This window comes from Schistocerca serialis, chromosome 3 (genome assembly GCF_023864345.2).
Source record: "Schistocerca serialis cubense isolate TAMUIC-IGC-003099 chromosome 3, iqSchSeri2.2, whole genome shotgun sequence".
NCBI classification, from domain to species: Eukaryota; Metazoa; Arthropoda; class Insecta; order Orthoptera; family Acrididae; genus Schistocerca; species Schistocerca serialis.
Genome location: NC_064640.1, coordinates 447,240,286 through 447,266,774, shown reverse-complemented (window position 1 = coordinate 447,266,774; position 26,489 = coordinate 447,240,286). Strand labels below are relative to the sequence as shown.

Here is a 26,489-nt window from a genome sequence, read left to right as displayed (position 1 = left end):
ACATGGTGTGTGCATCACAGAGTGTGGCTATTGCATACATTCACATGCAATTGTATCCACTTGTCCAGGCCACTTACTTGCTCCGCCCCGTGTAACGGGTGATAATGTTTCTGTTCTACGCCTGTCCAATCCAAAATCTGTATCCCAAACAGGCAAAATCACCAGGAGCACCAAGGAAATCATTCCACTGAGACACCAAGATTAATATACCCATTTGGTAAAACACCATGTCTTGCTGCATGAAGCTGTCTGCAACTGTCTGCAGTACACTTTGTCCAACAGGAATTGTCAAACCTTCAAAGCCCTTTTTTAAGGGACCAAAGGCATGAGAATTGCATGGGAGAGAACAAGACTATAGAGCAGATGCCGACTGTCCTCCACTTGAGTTGGTGTATCTTCTGCATTACGACACTTACAATGTGGGGTGTGTGTTGTTATGAAGCAGCAGCACTCCTCGGTGCAACATTACACAGTTGTGGTTTTCAGCAGACATGTTGCCTCCACACACATACTTCATTCTCCAATGGATGTCTGCTGGTGTTTGTCCTTCAACAGCCAAGGAATGGATAACAGTATGTTGGTCCTGTCTGGATGCATTTGGTAATAACGTCTCCACAGTTCACGTTGCCTACAAGTCAGTGTTTACATATCCACATTGGGGTCACATTATGTTGCTTATATACTACAGCAAGTGCCCTCAAATGGAAACTTTTTGATCACCCTTATGAAATAACACTGCCACTGCTGCCACAAATGGGTCACAGGTGCCAGCAGGCACAGAGTGGACAAAAACACCGCTGCATCAGATGCAGGGTCACCTGCCATAGAGTCATGCCAAGATGGTACACATACTGCCACATCGTCAAGTCAGCATTCTGGCCTCCTGTTGCATCAGCACCACTGATTTTGCTGTGTCAGTATGCACTGAGGGAGCATTGCTCCTGAAGGACTACAATGAAAGTGCTGTAGCTTGTTTTCTAATAAAATGTGAGACTCTTAATGAGTTTTCTCTGAACGCCACCAGGTGATATCCTGATGACAACCCACCACCTCAACTCAACCTTGACACTGTAGAAGCCATGCACCCCACACCCCTACAATACCAAATGACAAGTAAATTGCAGCACTACTGGTCTGCATACTTCAGTTCCATTATGGTAAGAATATACTCAATTTCTGAGACAGTTACTGATGTTTCCTTGAGTAATTGCTGTGTTTATGATTTTTCAGATTTAAAGACATCAGTGTGCTTAAAGTTTCTATGTAAACATTTTTTTATGAATCTGCATACGAAGATATCATTACGTTTATCAAAAATAAATAGCTGTAAGACTAAAGCCATGTAAACACCAACTCATGCAGATGCCATTAGCTGCCATGATCTCAGAAATAGTGACAAGCTACTTGCATCAGTACAGATGGATGTCTGCCACAGAATGCCTTGATAGCTGGGTTGCTGTCCACCTGTACATGGTAAACTGTCAACTGAAAATCTATTTAACTAACCAAGGATCATACAAAGTATCTGTCCTCCTCAAATCACACTGGTGAGTCTTGATAAGTTTGTAACTATTTGCTCAGAGTGACAGATGTAGTGATGGTAGGTGGGCATAGTGCATATGTTAGTGTATTTGGGAATAAATTGGTGCCACGCAGGATTAGCAGAGCGGTCTAAGGCGCTGCTGCAGTCATGGACTGTGCGGCTGGTCCTGGTCGAGGTTCGAGTCATCCCTCGGGTGTGTGTGTGTGTGTGTGTGTGTGTGTGTGTGTGTGTGTGTGTGTGTGTGTGTGTGTGTGTGTGTGTGTGTGTGTGTGTGTCCTTAGGATAATTTAGCTTAAGTAGTGTGTAAGCTTAGGGACTGATGACCTCCGCAGTTAAGTCCCATAAAATTTCACACACATTTGAACATTTAAATAAATTGGTGAAAATTATTTCCTCACTGTCAACCTATTTCTGCTCCTCATGAACCCACAGTCTACACTGCCTAATAACTAGCATGTGGTTTCCACAGCTGGGGATAGCCTATTATACAGCTTTGTACATAATACAGTTGTGTACAGAGCTCACAGAGTATGGTAAACTAACTTCCTAGAACAGACAAAACTGTCAATACTTGCAACATGTTAGATAATAAGTGCAACTTCTTTCAGTGATACTTCAGTAAGTGACTAAGGGCATCAGACTTATGCAAGAAGTAGATTTAGAAACTAGCCTGGCATAAATTTTCTGCTATTCATGCAATCAAACAGGCACCAAAAAAATGGTAAAAATAAAAATAAAAATTAAAATTCTGTCTTTCAAAGCTGCTCTACAGCAAAATTTTTCACCCCAATTTCTGCTCCCATTGACGGTATAGAGAGAAGTGACCATGATACTGAAAAGCAAGACAAGTAACTTCATAGACGTAAAGCCACTGGCTCTTAAGGACTGACAGTTTTTATATTGATTATGCGCAAGAACTGCTCTTCAAGCATATAATTATTGTTAGTATTTCAAGTGTCAGCAAGTTCCATTTGACGGGACAGTTTGTTGCCGCATTATGGAGCCTGTTTTGTGATCATGTACACAGATTTGCCTAGAGACAGAACAACTCCTCTTTAACTATGAATACTGATTTTGCAAGCCTCAATTGTTTGATACCATGCTCACTATCTTCACTGAGATGGTCCACAAGACTATAGACAGTGAAGCCCATTTTGTAGCCTTGTATACCAAAAATGTGCTCATCACTGGATGCAGTTGGACTGGAGATATCAGCAGCACTCTGATACAGTTTGTACACAACATAGTTTTATACCAAAAGAAGTTCTTGTTCACCAATAAACTGCATTATGAATACAACAATTACTAATAAAACTTGAATAATTGTTTATGATAAATTTATGCCCTCCTCTACATTTATGTAGACTGCAGTGAGGTTCTACATAAAAAAAACCCTAAACTCATTCTTGACTAGTTTGATGAAACACTTAAGATGCAAGGCAATGGAGGAATACCTGTGAATTACCATGCCCAAAATGTGCAATGCATCCAACATGGTTCTTCAAATTGAGCCAAATGCTTGCAAGAACAGCTCAAAATCTGATAAACATACATAAATGATGCAGCTGTCACATTATTTTTACAATATGTTGGAAATAACTGTTGCTTCATATGGATATACTATGTCACTGTTTTGTCTAGACTTAAGTTATGTAGACAAACAAATATGTATATGTGAAGCATTATTATGCACAGACACAAGAAGTATACCCACTAAATATCTCACACCCTCTGTCCTTTTTTTTGTAATTTATTATTACTCATCTCATTCATAACATTCGTACATTTGTGACTCACATTGACTTGCCTTCATTCAGGTTTACAATGCTTAGAAGAGTTTCATCATAACTGATCTGGCGTTGCAAATCTAAACCCACAATCAAATTTCGTGTACCCACAGTAAATGTTTATGATAGAACATTTATTCTAAAATGTGCACTGCATGACATAAAATTTAAATTGCTTGGGAAGAGGTGGATTCTTATCGGAGTACTAAATTTCTTGTCACCTCAGGCTGCCAACATACATCTGCACTGTTTCACTGTATTTCACATATTTCTATCATTAGTCTCTACTATCATAACAACTTATTTACTTGGAGTATGGTATTTTGTGACAGAAAATGAAACTGTCTCACATACTGTTAAGTACCAAAGAGACAAGATGTTAAGTGAACAGGCAGTGAAAACAAGCCATGTCAAATTAAAAATATCACTTTGGTATCATCTGAAAAAAGTAAAAATGCCCATGGCACTAATAAAATTATATCAAGATGATCTTGGGAGACCGAGGTTATGTTCTTTTATGAAGCAACAAACATTTTGTAGTGGATTTAAAGAGCAGAAATCATGTAGATTCTGAGAGAGAAATCTTTCTAACATCATGTGCAAGGCCAAAGTAAAAATTTTCACTTGGCTTGAAAAATCTTATTTCATTTCCAGAGCAACAAGAAAATTAGTGGTTGCACCCTGTACAAGTGGAAGTTTATAACTTCCTTATAAAGCATAACACTAAATACAACATTCATTTCAATGTTACTTATATTTCAAACTCATTTTCCATCAATACATGTGAACATTGAACAATTTTTGACATAAAAATGAAACATTGTTAACCACAGAATTTTTTTAAAAAAAATTGTTTCCCTTTTTTTCCACACATGCCATCAGCTGTCTGGGTTCTTATTTCGCTTTGTTAAAAATGGAATAACTGGAATATGAAGACTAGAGAAACTCTCTTCTGAATACATTTGAATCAATGAGACAGTAAAAATTCCTAAATATGCTTAATAATTTACAAAGCATTAACTACACTACAAAAATAAAAACTGATTTGTACTTAACATCTCATTTCACACCAAACAATAATTATGCACACGGAGTCATAAATTAATGAATGTATATAAAAATTACATCATACTAGAACAGTGATACAATATTAATTATTTTGTAGCACTGTATTATTTTAAGACTCCAGTGTACAATAGTCAGTTACCTCTCTTTAGCAACAATTGATTACCCCGACACTCCATTTTATAAATAAGGATTGGTCTCAAATTCAACACACAACTCAGAATGAACAGATAGTAACAATCAACACTGTTCAAAAGCAGTTGCTTTAAAAAGTACTGTGTGTTGAAACATTACCTGACTGAAGAGGCTTACATACTTAAAAAGTATAAAACTTCCCTTTGATGGAAACTGATAATTTCTTAAAATTAACAACCACCATATAAAAATGTTCCCCAAACTGAAAATCTTATAAAGTATGTCTCAGTCTTTTAGCAATGAAGTTAATTTCACTCTATTGGCTATGTGGTACACAAACTCATGTTGAAAATTGTTTGTACGTACTACCCAACCAATACTTTTGCAATAATTTGTGGTAAATCCACTTTTAAAAACCTCACCTCTAGTCAGTGATACAATAGTATTTCATTCCATTCATGTAAAATTTGGAATGTCACTGACAAGGATAAAGTTTTGTGGTAGAAACATATACAGAAAATATGAGTAATCTTTAAAAATTATACTGTGAAATTACCCACAGACTATACTATCTCAGTCATTTACTAGCGTTAACCCAGACAACTGACACACCTGCACTTATTTTCTAAAATAAAAGATACAGTCTTTTTCTGAACCAGCAAAATGTCTTGTGCTTTTAAATTTTTTCACTATGACAGGTACAAATTCAACTGCATAAACAAGAAAATAGTATGATGGGTTCTTGAAGACATTCCCATTCTAGAAAGTGAAAATTGTTATACATTAGGCAAGTCAAAGTTCATAATGCATGCATATTTATATAAAAACATTTACGAACATTACTAACAGTAAGTGGACATGTCAGTCACACACACATACACATTTACACACACAGTTCATTGTAGGCACAATATTTTTATTTTTGATTTTTCTCAATCTATGGAAGAGATCTGCGACTTGAAAACAAAACTGAATGTGAGTGTGGGCCACCTTTTTTCCAAAGTAAATATTACTTAAAACAGTACTATACAATGTATTTATGTTTTAATTAGCAGTTCCATTCTTTCACTTACACTTTTTTTGAAAGTAACACAAATGAAACTGGCAGTAAATTATAATCATATCTATGCATAAAAAGATTAGTAGTAAATTTCAAAATAAGGTTAGTTATGTTTTAATAATTTCTGCTGACAGTGCCACAAAAGGAAAAAGAAATAGTTGCCTTTACCTTTTAAATTACCTGACATGTTCACTGTTGTTAGGATAGACAAACACTTATTGTTAACATGCTTTCCTCTTAAATTTACATGTTCAAATTAAATGTAATTACACTATCAATTACCTGCCTCCAATGTATTAAAATGCACCTCTTTGAATTACTGACATTCACACTAAAACAGAGTATCAGAAAATATAGCATTTGTCTTGAGCAAATTTTCTCACGGAAAATGTGCTCAAGAAATAAATTATTTTTTAGTCTATCTTCAACTTTTTGTGATTCTTTTATGAAAATATTCTTTTATAGGTTCAGTTATAATGTGCAAATACCAGCCATACTTTGCCTTCAAACAAATTTTGTAACAGTATTCAGAAGTTCTGAACACCACACAATTTAATAATAACTGTTTGTGTGAGCTGATTTTAACCATGTTTACTACAGTAAAATGTATTCCCCAACCCTTTCTCTCAATGAAAGAGTACATTACCTGGTGTGTGTAATCATAATTCAGAGGAAACATTCTACATTGTATTCTCTACTTTCTGATCAAAGACTACAATGTTGCATTGCATTTCTAACAATCTAAGCCTTGTTTCATGCATTATGGCTATAATATAAATCAAGTAATGCAAAGCCCAATGGTAGAAATTAGTTTTTACACAGTGAGGTATGTCTGGTTTAGCTTAATGTTTTGTCATTCAGTAACTCCTACACCCTCCCCTCCCCCCTTCTAACTATATGGGGGATGGTTGAATGTATGTGTTCTGTAATTGTTTGGGTAGAACTCCATCAAACTTCAGAAGAAAGTTTTTACTTCTTACAAATTTAGAATGAAAACTGATTAGCTGCTGGGGGAGGGGGGGGGGCTTATGGAACAACACAATGACAACAGTAGGAAAGATATAAAAATTCAAATGCCCTCCCACTCATGTTTTTAACATGGACAGAATCCGAATTTTCATATGTGCCTGGTCTCCAAAACTGAAAAAATACTAGCCGAAGACTACAGAAATGTGATATTTACACACTGTGAACTAATACACTGGATGTAAAAAGAATGAAATTATCTATTTTTCTTTTACCCAAAAATATGGGAGTGGTGGTGAAACAGAAGGATGCATACTGAAATTGCAATATCATGGAATGCAAAGAACAATTTTATCTCAAATGCTAAGAGGAAAAAATATCAAGTTTTGAAAAAAAATTTATTTAGCAATGGAATGTGAACTACACTCTTACACATGGAGAGAACTGTTTAAAATAATATCTCACACTTTAACCTTTACTGACTTTTATTCAGCTGCCAGACCTAGCACCATAAACATTATCAGAGATCAGTGCAGGTTTCACTGCATAGTCTCTGTTAAATTTTAATTATTAGCTCTGTTATACAGCTTTCAGAAATTAAGTATGTTCTAAATCTATTGCCAGAACTATTCCCCAATGAATCTCAGCCATTTATAACCACTCTCATGAAAGTGGTACTTAACATCACATTATGTCTGTTGCAAAAAAAAAAAAAAAAAAAAAAAAAAAAAAAATGCTCTTACACTCTGTTCAATAATAACTATTTGACAGGTGCATCATTCTTTGGCGGCATGTTTTCTGATTGAGAGAAGGCATATTACAAGGCATATATTATGTTAATTGAAACTACATTGCATGCAATTACTAAACTGAAAAATAATTTTGCTAACTACACATATAAGACAAAATACTTAAAAAGCAACAAATGCTACTAGAGCATGAACATTTGCAAATTTTTTACAAAAACTAATTTAGGATTAAATGTACAGAAATGTGTCTCAAAATCTCTTCTTTAAAGATCTGCTGACACTTGGTTTTCTGTTTTCACATTTGTTAAATATATAAAACTGAATTATAGGACATGAATGTACATAATCAATGCTTAATATGTCTTCAGATCTCCAGTCCAGTGATGGGCCTATCCATGTGCCACAGTTGAAGAGTTGCTAATCTTAGTGGCAGTCACAAAATGGCTGTAGATGGAAGGAAGGAAGGAAGGATGATGATTAAGAGTTTAACATATTGCCAACAGTGCAGTCATTAGAGATGGAGCACAAACTCATATTACAAAAGGATAGGGAAGGCATGAACAACGAGTGGAGTGAGCTACAGAAACTGTGGAAGGCCTAAATCTGTATGGCCAGACGGTTATGTGAAATGTTGTCCTCCAAACTGCATACCAAATGACTAAAATATGATACAAACCTATTTGCACATGCTGACCAATATCTAACATGTCCCGGCTTCTCAATATTAACAGCCAAGTATTACACTCAATTCTTATGCCATGTTATGAAGAGATTTGTACATACAGAATACACACAGTGCTGCAGCAGACAACACTTGCATCTAGGAGAACTATATAGTATTCTTGGGGTGTACTGTGCAACTTCTGCTGCAACAGGGATGGAGGAGTTATTTATATAAAATTATTATTCAGTGCGACAGAGTTAGCCAGTGACTGAATATTAGCCATTAAATTTTAGGAACTTGAAAAATTGATTGCTTACATATTTTATGACAGCTTACAACACTCACTCATTCAGTTCTTCGAACGAGCAAAAAGATATCTACATGGAAACTCAGAAACATGATGCTCAAAAGACGGTCACATGAAGAAATGGAACTGATTTTATCTTGCTTGATATTTGAAGCAAATTTAAGAGTGGGTAGTACTTTTAGAATGTGAGGTTTATCCAGCTATTGTCTACATCATATGATATCTAAGAAGGCAACAGTTTGTTGCCATTAGGAACGCACAAGCTGTGTATTAAATAAGACGTAAGACACAGTTTAATAGGAACTGACATTTTGAATGAGTGAAATAAGATAAGTGACTGTGCACTGTCAATATACGAGGTGACTCCTTTATTCTACAGCACAAAAAAATTTCAAACTGTTTCTTAACTTACAACAGTTTCACTGAAAATGGGTATATACTTCATAATCTGCCCCAAATGTGTCACGCATGGATGAGTAAGTGGATAATATTATCCACAGGAAGAGCAGCAATGGAAAATTTAGCCAAACAAGGAATGTGTAGATATTCTGCAACTAAGAGTAATCAGGTGCGTCCATATTACTTGATAAGTATTTTATGAATGCTAGAAATCTTGGTTTGCATCATCATCATCATCTTAAATTATTGTTCAATTTACAACTGTATGAGGCAAAAATCTAAACTGTTATAAATGGCATTGAAGTAAATTACGTGCACCATCAATAAACGATACGGCTAAACAAAAATTTGGGTTTAAATGTACGACAGCAAACATTTGACTACCAAACACAAATACTAATCAACCTCTCTTCAAACAACCAATTCAGCAATGGATGAAGTATGGACTTACTAAAAATATATCTGAAAGTTAACAGTAACAAGCATGGAGACCTGAAAACATCACAAATGTAAAACTTGGCTGTGTTGACATGCATTTCCATGAGCGTAGAAGTGCCCAAAAGGAATGACGATCATGAATACGTATGAAGCATTTCATTTCATGTAATCCATAAATGATATGAGGTTTGGAAAGTACATTATTAGTTAGTTTACAGAAAGCAATTTGACAGTGTTGTGGCAAAACACACACACACACACACACACACACACACACACACACACACACACACACACACACACACTAGTTTACTTTAAGGATATCACATATACCATAGACAGATTAACATAAATCTGATTGTATGCAGCACCATTTTAGGAGAATTTCATTTGAACAACAAAGAATAAAAAGAACTCAAGTCACAAGCACTCTGTTATAACAGCCAAGGATAAATAAATACTATAATATGTATTATATCCTTTGCTAGGCATTGAGAGATGGAAATTCTCTGGAAAAAAAGAACACAATTCCTGTGCTTCAGCAGCTAATCTATTCATATGACTGATTGTGTGTCACAACATAAGACATGTAACTCTTACTGACTCCAGTAGTTGCTTTACATGACAAATTTTCTGCTAATCCAAATCCAAAGATCGCCTCATGCTCTTGAGATCTTAAATTTAAAATTTTATAAAAACCACATAAATTATCTTTTCAAAATAATTAACTATTAAAAATAATATTTATTCTATTATCATAATAAAAAACTATTTTTATTATATTCAGCACATTAACTATGTATCATTACATTTCCACTCTTTTGATTACTTGAACAGTAATGGTGAATGCAAGAATTCACAGTCAAAGCAACATACTGACTCATTACAGTAGGCACTTCAGTACTCACTGTCAATAGTGCTTCATTTGCTCCCTGGATCTACTCATTGCTACATTTTCAGTGGTGCTCATGAAGGTGCAATAAAAGTGAAAACTTCAGGTACTGAGTGGAACTGTAGACTTCAAACAACTTGTCCTCCACTCCCAATCTCTCATTCTCTCTCACAGACAAACATGAGAGTGTGAGAGAGTGGGGGGTAGGGGTTGGCATACACTGAAACAGCTGCATATAATTGAAATAATATTTCAGCAGACTAGATGCGCTAGACGTATGCGGCAGGAACTCCCTAAAACATTTAAGGTGCACTGACTACAATCGTTCAGTTATCACACACTGAGTTTCTGAATGTGGAAGCTTTTCTTCAGTTTTCAGTTACTCATTAATATGATGAACATCAGAATTTCTGCAGCATTTATGAAGCAATGTCCTTGATATGTTCCATCACATGGTTTAAACATAGATTCAGTTAGAAGATCACCAGTATCCTTAACTGATGGTCAATGGACATTACACCAAGAAGAAAGTCTTGAGAATTACATGTGTAATTCCATTTATAAATGAACATCAAATCCTAATCATTGCTCAGTAATCGGCATCTCATGTCATGACTGTAGATCCAGATGTTCTTCTTAAAGTGCTTTCACAGTTTCACAAGTTTAAGGAATTTAAAAAGGCCACAGTACAACACACACAACCTCTAATAGTCATTTTCTTTTCACTAAGAACAAAAAACTGACAAGATAAAAACTGTGTCTCTGCAACAAGGCAGGCAATAAAACAAAGTCAATAAGAAAAACCTCACTGTCACACCACACAGATAGGTAATCAGTAGGCACACTGTGTGCGTCAGTTAAGTGAGCTGAACTGGCCTACATGCAACAGTTCACTTTCACTAGTGGCAGCTTAGATTGGTGGAGGACCACGAACGTAACGCAGCTGTGGTGTGAAAGACATCTGCATGGTGTTCATACTGTCACAGCAGCGTGGCTCCAGGAGGTATGCAACACAGAAGAGTAGCACGATGGTGACATGGAAGGGCAAAGAAGCACGTAACACACGCCATAACCACGGTCGCACTCCACTTGGTGCAGCCTCAGGATCACCTCCATCACCTCTGCATGCTCCTCCACGATGTTTCTTCCGCCTGCAACATTCGTATCAACACCTTAAATCATTTGCACCATGTAATTGTGACTTCATGACAGCAATTGTTAAATTCTTGACTCATACATGTGCCATGTAACTTGGCATGCACATTGTATCAGGAAAGAGCACTCTGACAGTAAGGAGAAGTTGAGGATTAATTATGCTGTCAATGTGCTAACCAGAAAACTTTTGATTCAATAAAACATGAGGAAGAATTCTTTCCAATTAACTCGGAATTACATTTTTTATGTATCTCATTTTGTGTATAAGAACACCATGGCCACTTCTTTTCCGACAAACTATTACCTCTCTCAGGGTTGGAAATACAATTTTTGTAATTACCAGTAGAAGTTTATTGAACAAACCACCTATAACTTTTTGATGAGAGTAGGATGTCTATTCAACAAGCATACCAAATATGGCATGTTATAAGACACTCATACACCATGCCAGGTGACTCCTTATAAATATACCAAATACTGTTGTAATTAATGATTTGGAAAAGGTTTTTAAAGAATCCAGGATCAGTAAACATAAAACACTGATACTGGTAGCAAATGAATATTCAGTTTTTTCATGTATCAAGTATCTTGAAGTCACAGTCTTGACTGTGGCCAGGTGATAATCAAAATGTCAGAAATCACATAAAATGATTAATAACTGTCAGGAACTGAATGTGCAATCGAAATATGACTGCAGATCAACAGTGATGTTAGAGTGAGTATGGGTCAATAAAGAAAGGATGACAAAGCAATCAACAAAGAATATTGGAGGTAGGATATACGAAGAGAGACAGTCATCAAAAGCATGAAAAAACACAAAACGAAGTTAATCAGTCAAAAAACTGAAGTGTGCAAGGGAATGGTCTTCATTTAGCTAATTTTTATACGAGAACACATTTTATCTGAAAGAGTCAACTATCTTCCCAGTAGCAAACAGATGACGCATACTAAATCCATTGAAAATAGGTTAATTGGTTCAAATGGCTCTGAGCACTATGCGACTTAACTTCTGAGGTCATCAGTCACCTAGAACTTAGAACTAATTAAACCTAACTAACCTAAGGACATCACACACATCCATGCCCGAGGCAGGATTTGAACCTGCGACCATAACGGTCACTCTGTTCCAGACTGTAGCGCCCAGAACCGCACGGCCACTCCGGCTGGCAATAGGTTAATTCCTATAAAGGTTGTGCCCCACTGTTTCTTTCCAAACCTGCTGGAAAAATATGATAATTTTGTACCTGTTATTAGGTGCATTGTAGCTGTTACAAATTTTCAAGAATTGTATGACTTTTAAAAAAGATTTTAGAACCTTATTTCTTGCTCAGAAAAAGAATTAAAGAATTTTGTATTATCACCAATGGATTCTCTATCACAGTTTTCCAACAACAGCAGTTCCTGAGCAGTTCACACAGTTCTACTGCAGACCAATACTGTCATTTCGCTTAATGAATTTTTGCGTTATTGCTAAACACTACACAAACAGTGTCAATGTCATCCACCTATAGCCATTAACAGCTGTTTGTCAAGGAAACTTCCTCTCGCAGTTATGCACATAATAAACAATATGTTCTGTCACACTCTACGCACTACGAAACACTGAGGACTCACACTGGCTTAATAGGTATGAATAGTACCACTCGGAAAGAAGAAGGGTGGCAGTATTCTAAAATCGTCGCTCCGTCAACGTTAAAGTTCTACCAGGCACTCCTTTCTATTCTAGAAGTTATGAAAAAACGCATTTCGCAAATAGGAATTCTCGGACGTTAAATGCGTGCAAAAATGCAATATGCAGCGTTGCGAGTGTTAAGAGACGAAACAAATTTGGGCAAATTAGGGGGGACCCGCGGCGTCGCAGAGCGCGCCTGCTAACGCGGCGCAGCTTTTTCACGTTCTCCACTTTCTAAGTGACGGTAATGACACGCGCCCCGACGCATAGGAATCGCCTGATTTAGCCACCGGTACGCCCCCGCCGCGCTATTGCATTCCGACGCCTTCAGCTTCGGGGGAATATTAAACTTCCGGACCAGTCCACCGCTGCCGTCTGTAATAGTTTCCCCAGCCACAGCCAGCCGCTCGGCAAGTTTTGTCACCGACACTTGGCTCTATACGTCAAGATCTGTTCAAACCACGAGATACTAGAAACTGAATCCTCTACCAATTATTCGTGCAACTGGCTTCGATAAAATAAAGAACCATTCTTAGAAAAGCCAGCCGACGACCAAACTACTTCAAACCAGACGCACGTGTGTAGGTATACACGCCTCATGCTCGACACGTGCACACCCGTGATTCCATTCACATCTAAATAGGAGCACGCACTTTGTTCCATCGTTCGAGACATCCGCTTTGCAGCAACTGTCGCCGCAGACGATATAAAGGGTGTTAGGAAATTCCCGCTACACACTTCTAGGACATATTTTGAACAGGAACCCGTGTCCAGAAATGTCATCCAACGATGCGTCGAAGTTATGGGCGCCGACGTCTGTATATGAATGTATATACAGGATGATTCTGTGACGATGTTACAAACTTTCTAGGATGATGGAGACGGACAAATATATCTACTTGAGTTAAGGCACCTTGATCCGGAAACGAATCAGTCGCAAGGTTATAAGCGAAATTCGTTCTGATACCTCTGACAGTTGAATACGATTTGTTGCTAAGATCGCAGGGTAGACAGCTTTCAGAAGGGGTAGTATGGACCATAACAAGAAAATGTCTAATAAACATGGACTCTAAAATGGGTACCGGATGAGCTATGAACACTTCATCTTCGTTACTGTGAAACACATCATCTCTACTGAACAAATGATCATAGCTCTCAAGGTATGCGTTTTAGAGCTCAAGTTTACTAGACATTGGTTCTGGCTTTGGTCCATACTGAAAGTTGCATAGCCCACAATCTTAGTAGAAACAGTATCCCACTGTCAGAGGTATCACAACGGTTTTCGCTTATAACTTTTGACTCGTTCGTTTCTGAACCTGGGGCCCTTACCTCAAATTGATGTGGTTATGCGTCCCCATCACCCTAGAAAATTTGTATCATCATCACGGAATCACCCTGTATATACATACATTTGCAGGCGGCGGCACGCGTATCTTCAACGCTCTGTACCATCGTTGGATGACGTTTCCGGACACGCGTTACTATTCTAAATGTAATGTACTCACCCCTTTCTAAAGTCCTAGAAGTTTGTAACGGGAATTTCCGATCGTCCTGTATTTTGTGGTGAAGGCAAAATAGTTCAAAGATGTCGAAGTACTGGGATAATTAATACCTTTTGCGCGTCGCATGTGTAAGCGTGGTGGGAACGATAAAGATGGCAAGGAGTATTGTGTTTAATTACCGAACTTGTGATTTCGAAGTAATGCTTCATTCTGTTGGGCCACTAACAAAAGAAAAATACAGAGACGCTATACCGGTGGCGGCAGTTTTACGTCTGACACTTCGAATTCCTGCTACCGAGGGTAGTTACCCCAGTCTGAAGTTCCATTTCAAAGTACCTATTACAGCAAAGCCTAATATTATTCCAGATGTTCCCCGGTTCTGGTAAAATCTTTGGAAAACCATCTTAAGCTACTTGATTCACGACTACATAACGTTTCTTTCTTTGGAAAGCGAAACACTTATTTCATGCTTAACGTTTACAGTCAATAAGGGGATTTGTGTGTATTTATGAACATGCAACATTGTACACGTACACTGAAAGGAAGCGCTAAAAGGGTAACATTTCTGTTCACATGTAAGAATGTTATATTTCATCGGCATTAACAGTGAAAGTAGCTATTTCAATTACAAGCACGAATTCGGGGTTCTTTTACTTGGAACCACAACCTGCTTCGGCACATCAAGCGCCCCAGACTCACTCTCCAACACGTATTCGTCGGAATTACGAACGAAGATTTTTTCAGTTTTTACCTTTGTTTCCAGATTGCCCTTACTTATGAGGAAATATAGACACTTATTTCGTTTCACTATGCCTTTATAATTCGCGGAATCAACCAGAAAAAAGAGGGGGGGAGAAAATGTATGGTAATACTCAAATTCCACGTGTTCCTCTTTAGACGTCTCGGCCAAAGTGCTAACACAAAGGAATATTTGCATGTGTGGAAAAAGTGCAGCTTAACAGTGAGACGTAGTAAAAAGTGGCACCAAACGAATGAACAGCGGACAGGTGCATGACTGTTGTTGCTCTTGTCTCCCCGTCTGGGATGGGGTGACAGCCGACGCACGTTGGCCCGTGCCCATAAAGCGGAAGCTTGTGTCACTACATCAGTATTTTGTGCCATTTGGCGCCTCTTCGATCAATGACCACGTGCTGATGTGCACGTAATGTGCATCGAAAGTTTCACAAGTGTAAACCCATCTTGAATGACTGGAGAGGCAATCGCCTTAAGTCATGTTGTGGAACTCATCACCGTTCGACGGGTCTTATGTAGAAAACCAGGATACTTCAGAAAATCTATGTCATTATGGCCGTAATGAAAGGTCAGTCCAATTTGTGTCCAGAGTCTTAACCACTGCGCCATTTCGCTCGGTACAAAATTTAACCTGAAGTACGAAAGGCAACGATGACTGCCACATTACTGTCTTTTTGCGACGCTGTAGAACATAAGCATACCTATTCACACACACACGATTCTTGGCTTTGGATTGCACTTTGTAATTTCACACGCCATATGGTACGTTACACACAAGAATATCTCAATTGAGCAATTATGCAAGATGTAAAACGCCGGGTTATTTTTAAAAAAATCATGACGGAAACGAGAAAGACAGTTACTTTTTCTACACTTTTTGGTGAAGAGGAGAGCGGATGGATCCGTGGGACACAGTGCTTACACGAAACCCCCTCATATCGAGCTCTATCTGCACGTCATGAGCCGTCGTCAACTAACACATGGATGTTCCGTGATCTGTGAAGAATGAAGCCTCGCTGGATAACAAACAACTGAGCGCAGTTTTAGAAAAGAACGGGGCTCGGAACAACAGAACGTGCGTGCCCTAAACCCAAAACGAATCCGTTTGCACAGGAAACCGACACCAAAGATGTAGACAGAATCCCGTACCCTCCATGTGCTGGCACAGTTTCATAGGACATTGGGAGAAGACTTAGAAGACGTGGTTTCCAACGTGTATGAGCGCTGCGACGAAATTGTAATCTGCAAAGTCTACTATGCTGCGTAAAAGATGATCTAGGGCTCTGAAAATAGGTGTGTACTACATAATGTGCGAACGTATCATACCCTAAGTTGGAAAGACTACAGCAACTGTTGAGGAAAGACAAATAACACAAGCGTTACACCCGACTGAAACAGCCAACTAAATCATCTGCTGTTTCTATGACAATGGCAGGAGGTAGGTAGATACCAGCATCGCGGTGCAGGCGACGAATAACTGGGACAGTGTAATAAAGGAGTCAATAAAGAAACTTAACAGGGTCGGATGCTTTAGCTTTCTTACGCAAAATATTCCAACGCTCTCTCCTCTTTGGTAAAGACTATTGCCTCCCGTCATTATCTTTACTTTTAACTTTTCTCAGTTTTCGTACTATCGTTCTGTTGGTTTTGAATTTCTGTTTATTGTTTTATTGTTCAACTGCGCCGGGAGATAATCGCAACGGCAGCATGTCCCGTTCACAGTTTGGTTGTAGTCCAAAGAGAAAGAGCAACGAAACTGACACTCTACGCCTGATGAAGGCACTAGATAAGTTGTCGAAATATTGTGTAAAGACAAAATCACAACTCCACACCAAATCCATGAACTTAATTATAAGTTTTCAACACTTGTCGCAATGTTAACCCTCCCAATAAGAGTAGAAATAAAGTACTTGTCATTGACGTTACCATCCAGTTCAAGACTATGGGCTATAACAGAAAAGCAGGGGACAGTAAGTTAATTGGTGTTCTCTTTTTCCCTACTTTCTGGGTTTGTCTTCAGCGGGCCGTAATCCCTTGTTTCTAAACGATGTTGCAGTTTTCTATTACAATTTGTTAGTGTAAAATCTCGAAGACATCGATGTCGTCATAGTTGGGAGTCTCGTTCATAATGGTTTGAAACGCTTGTCGCCTTGTGAACACACACTTACTATCTGTTCATGGTAATTATTCAAAAGACGATAGCAGCATATTTCAGCCCTACTCGCTGTACGTGTTGTTTATGAACATTACTAACGGCGCGTGGGGTTGCCGCAATGTCTTAAGCGCCTTGTCACGGTTCATGCAAGAGGGGACTGTTGTCAGTTTTAGTGTGATTTAACAGAGAAACATTTAGCTCTGGCCCCATTTGTAGGATATTCGTCAATAAACGTGTTATACGACTACTCTAAAAGAAAAGTTGAGAACGTTCTCACTTGAGGAAAGCGTTTCAGAGATCTTAAAAGTATCATTGAAACTTTACGTTACTCAGAGGTGAATAAAGCCAAAGATAAGAACCAAACAGAAAATATCACAAATGTCTAGTAACTGTACAGAACTCAACAGTGCTGAAAGACAGATCGTACACACCATCACTTTCAGTGATAAGTTTTAGTAGTGTACATCACCTGCTGTCAACGCTTTACAAACCAAGACATTCGCAGTATCGCTAGGACTGTCGATCACCAGATTGTCAGTACTAGAAAGTTACGCAAATGCTCAGAGAATCCGAATGAAATATTTCTACAAAATAAAATGTCGCGTCAAGACCATTAGGAAGATTATGTCAAGTAAGGACATTGATAGTCATTCTATCCTCTCCAATCCCAAAATTAATTTCTTTCGTGATCAGTATAAAAAAAAAGGGAAACAATATAATGTTAAAAAGTACCCTCCACGACGAAGTCTAGTGGACATCTGGAATGTGTGTGTAATATATTCAACAAACCTATTATTATTATTATTATTATTATTTTTATTATACATACTTCACGATAAGGCATCAGTGGGATAGTTGGGGGCAAGATTGTGAAAGAATAGTTCGACGACACAATAACCGTCACTGCTCACTCAGTCTAACAAGAATTAAAGTCAAATTCTCAGGATCTCGAACGGACATTTAAAAAAATTCTCCCAAAACTTTTATCAAAATCTTTTACGACACCTTAGAAGTGACAGCTACATCTGCTATTGTACCTACTCATAATGGTTATATGAAATTCACTGCTAATGGACGATAACTTCAGGTCGAAGAAACTCCACTAACTAGTTGACGATGGCAGTTTTGTATTTTGTAGGTGGCTAACATCAATACTTATATGGAACAAGCGTCAGTTTTAGTGCTGGCGTTGTGGCTAACCATGGCATACTGAAATTAGATTCGAAACTTACGTAGCAAAATACAACCTTCTGCTTCTCGATTTTCAGCATACACCTTCCCTAATAGATGGAATTTCACGTTTCGTGTTTTAGTTTGTACACAATCATAATCTCCTTACACAGGGTGAACAAAATCGTAGCAATCACTTCTATCTTTTCCTTTTGCTGCCTGCCTATACTATCTTACCATGAAGCAAACGTGAAGTTTCCAAATCGCCCGCCATCCATTGCACAAACCTATAAAAAATAGTGACCACTTGAATAAAAAAATTATGAATTACTTTTCTTGACCCACTACGTGAACTGTAACAGTGTGTCAGGTACTGGAAGGTAAAAATCCTTTACGTGAGCATGAAATCTGTAAGATGCTACATAACGTACCTGATATTATATAACCTAACCCGAATAAACTTTTTTTTTAATCAAAAGTTACCAGCACGCGGTAGAGGCAGCCGAAAACATCTATACGGTACAACAAAAAGATTGACCGTACAGTGGCGAAACTTATTGGCAGATTAAAACTGTGACTCGAAACCGGACACACTCCTTTCGCATGTGCAGACACTAGCAACGGCTCGTTCCAAAAGCCGTACACGCTCAAACGGGCGTGGAAGACTCATTCAGTTCCGAGGACATGAGCCTAAGAGATGAAGAGGGTCGGTTTAAGTGAGCTGCATTTAACAACCGTGAACCCGGACGATGCGGTGCTCAAACCTCTATTGTTTACAGACTCCCAATAAATAGCGAAAGTTGACACGCCGGATTTGCAGGTTCCTCGTAATCTCATGGAAAATAAATAACGTGTTGGCTACATCTTTCTTTTCTGCGCTCTCCCATAACTCAAGCGTTCCAGTTTTCTTACCGAACAGACACGGAACAAAAATTCTATTTTTCTAAAATACGCTCTTCTGGTCCAAAGAAAAACGACCACATACAGACTTCATTTGGGAACGATAAACGTGATTGGTGGAGTACAATCGCTAGTATTCCCTATCCCTCTAACTAATATAACAATAGTGAAATAAGCGCGTGAAATTTCGCTTCAATTTACTACTACAAAATCCTGTAAGATGAACTTATGTAAAAACATCATTTCTGAACCTATCTGCAGAAACCTTTATAATGTAACGTTGTTTCTGGTGTTTTCTCCCCCATACTGTAACATTCAGATGAGTTCTGAGCTACGATCGCTATGGCGCTGTTATTGATCTGTGATCGTGTCAAACCATAAAAACTTTTGGTACCGTACCCGTTTAGTTGTTGCAACTTCGATATGTCACAAATCTGCTACGAGTATCAACAGTTATTGCACCTAGAGGCAAGAGAGCGTAGAAAGATAATGAGAATATTTCGTCTTCTGAACACAATACGCAAATAGAAACTGAGCTTCCTGATAGAGGGAGGTCACAGAAGAGCACTGTTAGCTCTAGTGCGATGATCATTGCTATGAAAATTACGTTGAACTTCAGATGTGGTTCGGGAATTGCCAATGAAAATATTGCAACGGGATTTACAAAGCAAAACATTGGTGAAAGTGCAGTTTTTACCATATCTGATATAAACCACTGAAGGTAAAATCTAGACTACTAACTGAAACATTTAGTAACAAACGGTTACTCGTGCAGAACACTAAGGGAAGGATGGAGTCCAGAAACATTTGTACCTGCTGTGAAGCAAGGTGAAGGATCTGTCATGCTTTGAACAGTCATACCATATCTTGGATTTCAGTGATCTTATGGTCACACTAGAAGAAAAGTGACTGCTAGTGACGATAAAATCATCTCAGGCGATTGAGTTCATTAAAAGCGCAGTAACTGTTCACAGAATGAGAAAAGGAAGACTTGAGGTCGAAAGTAACGGGAACGCAAAGGTCATTTGATATGGAAGTATGATTGAGTACGAATGGAAACGGAAATCGGCAGTGTTCTTTTCAAAGGAATCATTCCAGAATTTGCTTTAAGGAGTGTAGAGAAACGAAAATCTAAATCTGGATGGCCGGGAGGGAAGCGAAACCAGGCCTTTTCGAAAACGAGTACAGTCCCATTCACTGTGCCAAGTCGCTCGACTATCGTAGAAGGTAGCTTTTCTAGAACGATAATGCTCCGACAAACGTGGCTGAAAATAAAGTTGTTTGAAGAGCATGACGACGGAATAGCACATCGTCCTTGAAATTATAAGCTCCCAGATTTGAATATTATCAAGCCTGTGTGTCCTGTTTTGGAACTGTAACATTATTTGCGAGGAATTGCGCAGAATGCCATTGATTACCAGTCAGGACTACCCGTATCAATACCAGAGACGACAGAGGCTATTTCGAACCCCTACTACTGGTTCACACTAAGCCAGTAATTTAGTCAAGAGCACAGTTTTTCCAGTTATTAAACGTGTGTGGACAACATAATTTGGACAAAAGTTCAGAAAACGATTCAGTGAGTCCGATCCAGTGAGTTGGATACTAGATAGTCCAATAGCTTCCCCCTCTGCTACTTCACTGGCATGACGCAGCGAAGGTGGCACTATCAGCTGCTCAGTACAGCGAATTACTAGTCCTCCATCTTCGTTCCGCTCTCTTTTCAGTAATCTGTTCACTGTGCAATGGTAACATGGACCGACAAATTAATTATGCGATAACCAAGTTTGTAACTGCTTATGTATGTGAAGGGGAGCCGGAGGTGCCTATGCTGCCCATGTTAAAATCACTAAGTTTGAGGAACATTTATGAATAAACTACAAAATAGAAAAATTTGAATTTTTTTTTTACATATAGAGTGGTTTGGTATTGCAGTTATGACAGAGGGATTTTGGAGTATCTTATCTAGTTTCCTTCCAATTATTTTTTTTATTAATGACCCAAACTTTTTTTTACAAATAATTGCTTTATAATTAAACTGAAATGAAACTACTGAACAAATTGTCAAATGGCTGCGTTACAATGTAAGTTTGACCACTAGGAGTGGTGTATAAAAATTTCATCTCTCTAGCTTGAGTGGATTTTCAGAAAATGTTCCTTATATTCGAAAAATTCTAATTTACAGGAAATGGTTATCAAAGTTTCTCAATACATTCCTGCACTATAGGATGGATTATCAGGGTCTTCTTCTTCATCCTCCAAAAGCTTCCTTTTCTGTCTTCTTTTCTGGCCTGTTGTTCCATCATACTTCACATGCCTTTCTCTTCTTTCTGCTCCTCTTATCCTTTCTCTGTCAATATTTCTTAGTGCTCGTTCAGTGTTCACCCCAGCTGTAAATCCTAATGCCTTCAGAACTTCACACTTCACACTGTTCTCTTGGTTGTAGGTTGCTATTGCATCATAAATGCCAAAGTGCAGTGTTTTTATGCTTACAAACACCCTTTTAGGAACCACTTTCCAAATCAAATAGTTTACGCTATCATTAGGATCCTGCGTCTTTCCGTGTAGACATGTGTGTAACAATTCTGGCTGTGCTAAGTCATGACAAATATCATGATTGTCACTAACATATTCACGAAATCTGTCACTTCCACCAGTCAGCTTCTTGCTAGAAGATGTCACAGGGCTATGGCCGGCCATGTGTTGCTTAGCAGAAGAACGTACTGTTTCAGTAATTGTAGTATCGCAACTTGGTATTAGTGTTAATTTTCTTTTCCCTACGTTCTTCCTCTTCTTATATACACGTTACTAAAACGTGGCATCGTAACCAGAACAACGCTTTACACAAGAAGTATAATACTACCAACAACAGGCGCAACACTGAACTAATTCGAAACGGTAAACAGCAAAGAGACGATGTTCCGCGCTCTTAGCGCTTCATTTGTCACAGAAAACAATGTAGCCAACCCTTGCACACTCGCTGTATGCGTAACAGGCCGAGAAAATCCCAAGCAGTTCGCCAGGAAGTCACGAGAGGGTGTTAGATGCATTCAGCGCCCGCCCATTTCCTCTGCAGGCGTGGGGGAAAATGGTAATAACTCTACTTCCAGGGCGAGTAGAACAATAATTCAAAGTTTACATTAAAGATGAATGTTCCAATTAATTTTCGGTAGCAAAAAAAAATTCGTAATTTTTTGGATTTGACCACCTCCGGCTCCCCTTAAAGGTGACCCGTACAGAAACAAAGCAACCACAGTCGCAGCTCGACGCAAATCTCTTCGACGTATCTACATTCGTACACATTCTCCCTTCTTTGGCATTTTAAAATCTTCTTCCACTCCTAAGATTAGCTTTGCTGCAAGATGCATTGCCTGCTCTCGGAATAATCATGAACCGCCCACTCCACAGCAGTCAGTATTGCATCTACATGACTTCTCTGCAGTTCAACCGTAAGTGCTTGGCAGCGGGTTTCTCTACATCTGCCTCTGCATGCGTACTCAGCAAATCACACTTAACTGCATGGCATAGGGTTCATTGAACCACCTGCACAATTATTCTCTATAATGGCGCGCGGAAAAAATTAACACCTATATCTCTCCGTGCGAGGTCTGAGTTCCCTCATTTCATTAATAATCGTTTCTCCCTGTGTGAGTCAGTGTCAACAAAGTATTTTCGAATTCGGAGCAGACATTTGATGATTGAAATTTCGCGAGAAGATTCCACCGCAACGAAAAACGCCTTTATTTTAATTTTGTCCACCCCTAACCCACTATCATGTCAGTGACGCACACTCCCCTATTTCTCGATAATGCAAAACGTACTGCTCTGCTTTGAACTTTCTCGATGTACTCTGTTAATCCTATCTGGTGAGGACCCCTCATCATGAAGCAGTACTACAAAAGAGGACGGACAAGTAGATCTGTCGCATCTTCCAAGTATTCTGAAATAAATCGCAGTCTTTGGTTATTCACTTGAATTTACGGCCTTTAGATTTGACAGCTTTATCGTGTAACCAAAGTTTAACGGACTCCTTTTAGTACTCATGTGGATGACCTCACACTTTCCATTATTTAGGGTCGATTGTCAACTTTCGCACCATAGAGATATTTTTTCTAAATAGTTTTGCAATTTGTTTTGATCTTCTGATGTCTTTACTAAACGATAAACGACAGCATGATCTGCAAACAACCGATGACGGCTGCTCAGATTGTCTGCTAAATCTTTTGTATAGATAAGGAACAGTAGAGGGCCTTTAACACTATCTTGGGGAACGCCAGAAATCACTTATGTTTTCTCGATGACTGCGACCTTTCTGACAGGAAATCACAAATCCAGTTGCACAACTGAGGCGATACTCCACAGGCATGCAATTTGATTAGAAGCCGCTTGTGAAGAACAGTGTTGGAAGCATTCTAGGAATCTATGAATCTATGAATAGAGATTCGATTCGAAATCGCCTGTCGATAACACTCAATAATTCGCGTGAACAGGGAGTCAGTTGCGTTCCAGAAGAGCGATATTTTTCTGAATACGGTTGTCTGTCATAGATTGCGTTCTTCAACGTATTTCGTAATGTTCGAACATAGTTTACATTCCAAAATCCTACTGCAAATACATGTCAAAGATACAGGCCTATAATTCATCAAATTACTTTCTTGTGTATTTCTGTGATCCATGCAACTTTGTAGTTTTTAAGTAGTGATCTTTCGTCAAGTGAGCGGTTGTATGTGACTGCTGTAAATGGAGTTATTTCATCAGCATATTCCGAAAGAAACTCAATTGGGTTACGATCTGGACTAGAAGATTTGCATCTGTCTGGGTACTTACGTCGTTTAGATACATCGAGGGTATCTACTTCTGAATTACTCATGTTCGCAGCTGTTCTTGATTCGAATTCTGGAATATTTACCTTGTCTGCTTTGATCAAGGAATTTCGGGAAATCGTGTTTAGTAAGTCCGCTTAAGTGGCAACGTCATCGGTAACATTACCATCGTTATCGCGAAGTTCAGGTATTTATCTTGCTGCTGGTATACTTAAATTACAACAACACACCAAACCGTATGCGAAGACACACTCGCCCACTTGCCGATTACTCATTTAGAAAAGCTACTTGGCTTAATTATAGGTCTAGTGTGAACCACGACAAAGAAATTAAAACTGAGGTTTTCCGATTACAGTGTAGTCCTCTCAGAGACGTGAAAGGAATTGGCAGAGCAGCTGAACGAAATGGATAGTGCCTTGGAAAGAAGTTGTAATACGAACATCGAGTGAAGTAGACCACGGATTTTCCATTTCAGTAGCAGATTATGTAACAATGGCTGAAGTACAGAGCAAACAACACGTAGAATGGCGACAGTAGGAAAGGCGTTTCTGAAAAACAAATTTGTTAACATCACATGGCTCTAAGCACTATGGGACTTAACATCTGAGGTCATGAGTCCTCTAGACTTAGAACTACATAAACCTAACAAACCTAAGGACGAAGCTTCCTGGCATCCTGAGTTTTAATCTGCCAGGAAGTTTCATATCAGCGCACACTCCGCTGCAGAGTGAAAATCTCATTCTGGAAACCTAAGGACATCATACACATCCATGCCCGAGGCAGGATTCGAACCTGCGACCGTAGCAGCAGCGTGGTCCCGGACTGAAGCGCCTAGAACCTCTCGGTCACAGCGGCCGGCTGTTAACATCGAACATATATTTAAAAGCTAGGAAGTTTATTCTGAATGTATCGGACAAGGATCAATAAACCATCCGTCCAAGAAGTTTGGAGACTCATTTCACTCTAGGTGTGTAAGCTGCGTCAGCGCAATAACAACGGTGGCAGCTTGAACTACCAACTGTAAACAACAATGTGCATTCCATCAGTCAGTTGTGAGCATGTAGTGTTAAGTAGGGACGTGCCGTCGTAGTGTGTCAACAGTGTGTGAGAAATCGCACCGGAACATTATCTCTAAATCAAGTGTTCGAGACCCTCTTTAGAATGTTGTGAAAAGGAGAAAAGTGTGTGCAAAGTTCGCACCGTGCATGTAGACTCCCGTACAAAAACAAACACGTGGCCATCTGCCGCGGCTCAATTGAAATAAAAAACGTGGACAGTTCCTTTCTAGAAAAAAATCATCACGAGTAACGAGACTGATACCAATACAAACCTACAACAAAAAGAAAAATCGCAGAAATTCACATAACGGGTCAACGCTTTGACGACATAATCGACTTCCAAGCGACTGTGACGCGCGAGTCTAACAATATCCGAAAGAAGGACTTTTGTGACCGTTTCACAATGCTTTATGAAGGTTCTGTGCGATGTATTCATGCGTACGGAGACTATGTAGAATACCCAAAGCACCAAGAACACCGTCTTAACATTTCTATATTTTTTTGTTAATCCAATCTCGAAACGTTTTGGAGTGACAGGGTAGAAGGTTTTTGAAATGTTGCCCTACAGGACAATGTTGCAGATTAGATAGATAGGATAACTAATTGGGTGGTAGTGAAACTAATTGGAAAGAAGAGAAATGACTAGGTTCCCATGGCACGAATGAATCATCAATTTGGTAATGGAGGGAAGTGCTAGGGGTACAAAATTGTAGAGGTAGGCTCGACTACAGGAAGGAGGTATGTTGGCAGCAGTAGTGCTGCAGAAATTACGAGGCCTGGACGGGATAAAGTGAAGTTGTGACTGACCTGGCCGCGGCGGCGGTCCTGCGCTTGGCGGGCAGCTGGTCCGCGGGCTGCGCGTCGACCAGAGGCAGCGGCAGCACCGCAGGCGCCGCAGAGTCCTCGGCGTCGACGTCCGGCCCCAGGCCGGCGTCGGGGCTGTCGGCCAGCGGCTTGGCGTCCGGGGGCGCGGCGCCCGTCTGCACCAACAGCGCGCGGCACGACCGCTGCAGGCCGCGCAGCATCGCCTCTGCTTGCTCGATTTGCTGCAACAGGCCACCGCGTCGTTCGTCACGCGTTCGTTGCCGCCACTCCACACGACACACAACACACAACACGACACACAAGACACCACATACAAAAGACAACACACAACTCTACGTGAAGAGGGAGCGCAGTGCAAATGTATAAGTAGGAAACACAGTCTCGCCATCTTAAAAATGGTTCAAATGGCTCTGAGCACTATGGGACTTAACATCTGAGGTCATCAGTCCCCTAGATCTTAGAACTACATAA

The 26,489-nt window shown here is 39.2% G+C and overlaps 1 long non-coding RNA gene across 1 annotated transcript; it reads right to left on the bottom strand.

The window, feature by feature from the left end:
* Window positions 1-4,065: 4,065 nt before the first annotated feature.
* Window positions 4,066-26,083, bottom strand: LOC126470345 (uncharacterized). Its single transcript, XR_007586167.1, has 2 exons — window positions 26,001-26,083; window positions 4,066-11,156 (listed from the first exon to the last, which is right to left on the bottom strand). It is a non-coding gene; the product is annotated as an uncharacterized LOC126470345 (long non-coding RNA).
* Between the last annotated feature and the right edge of the window lie 406 nt (window positions 26,084-26,489).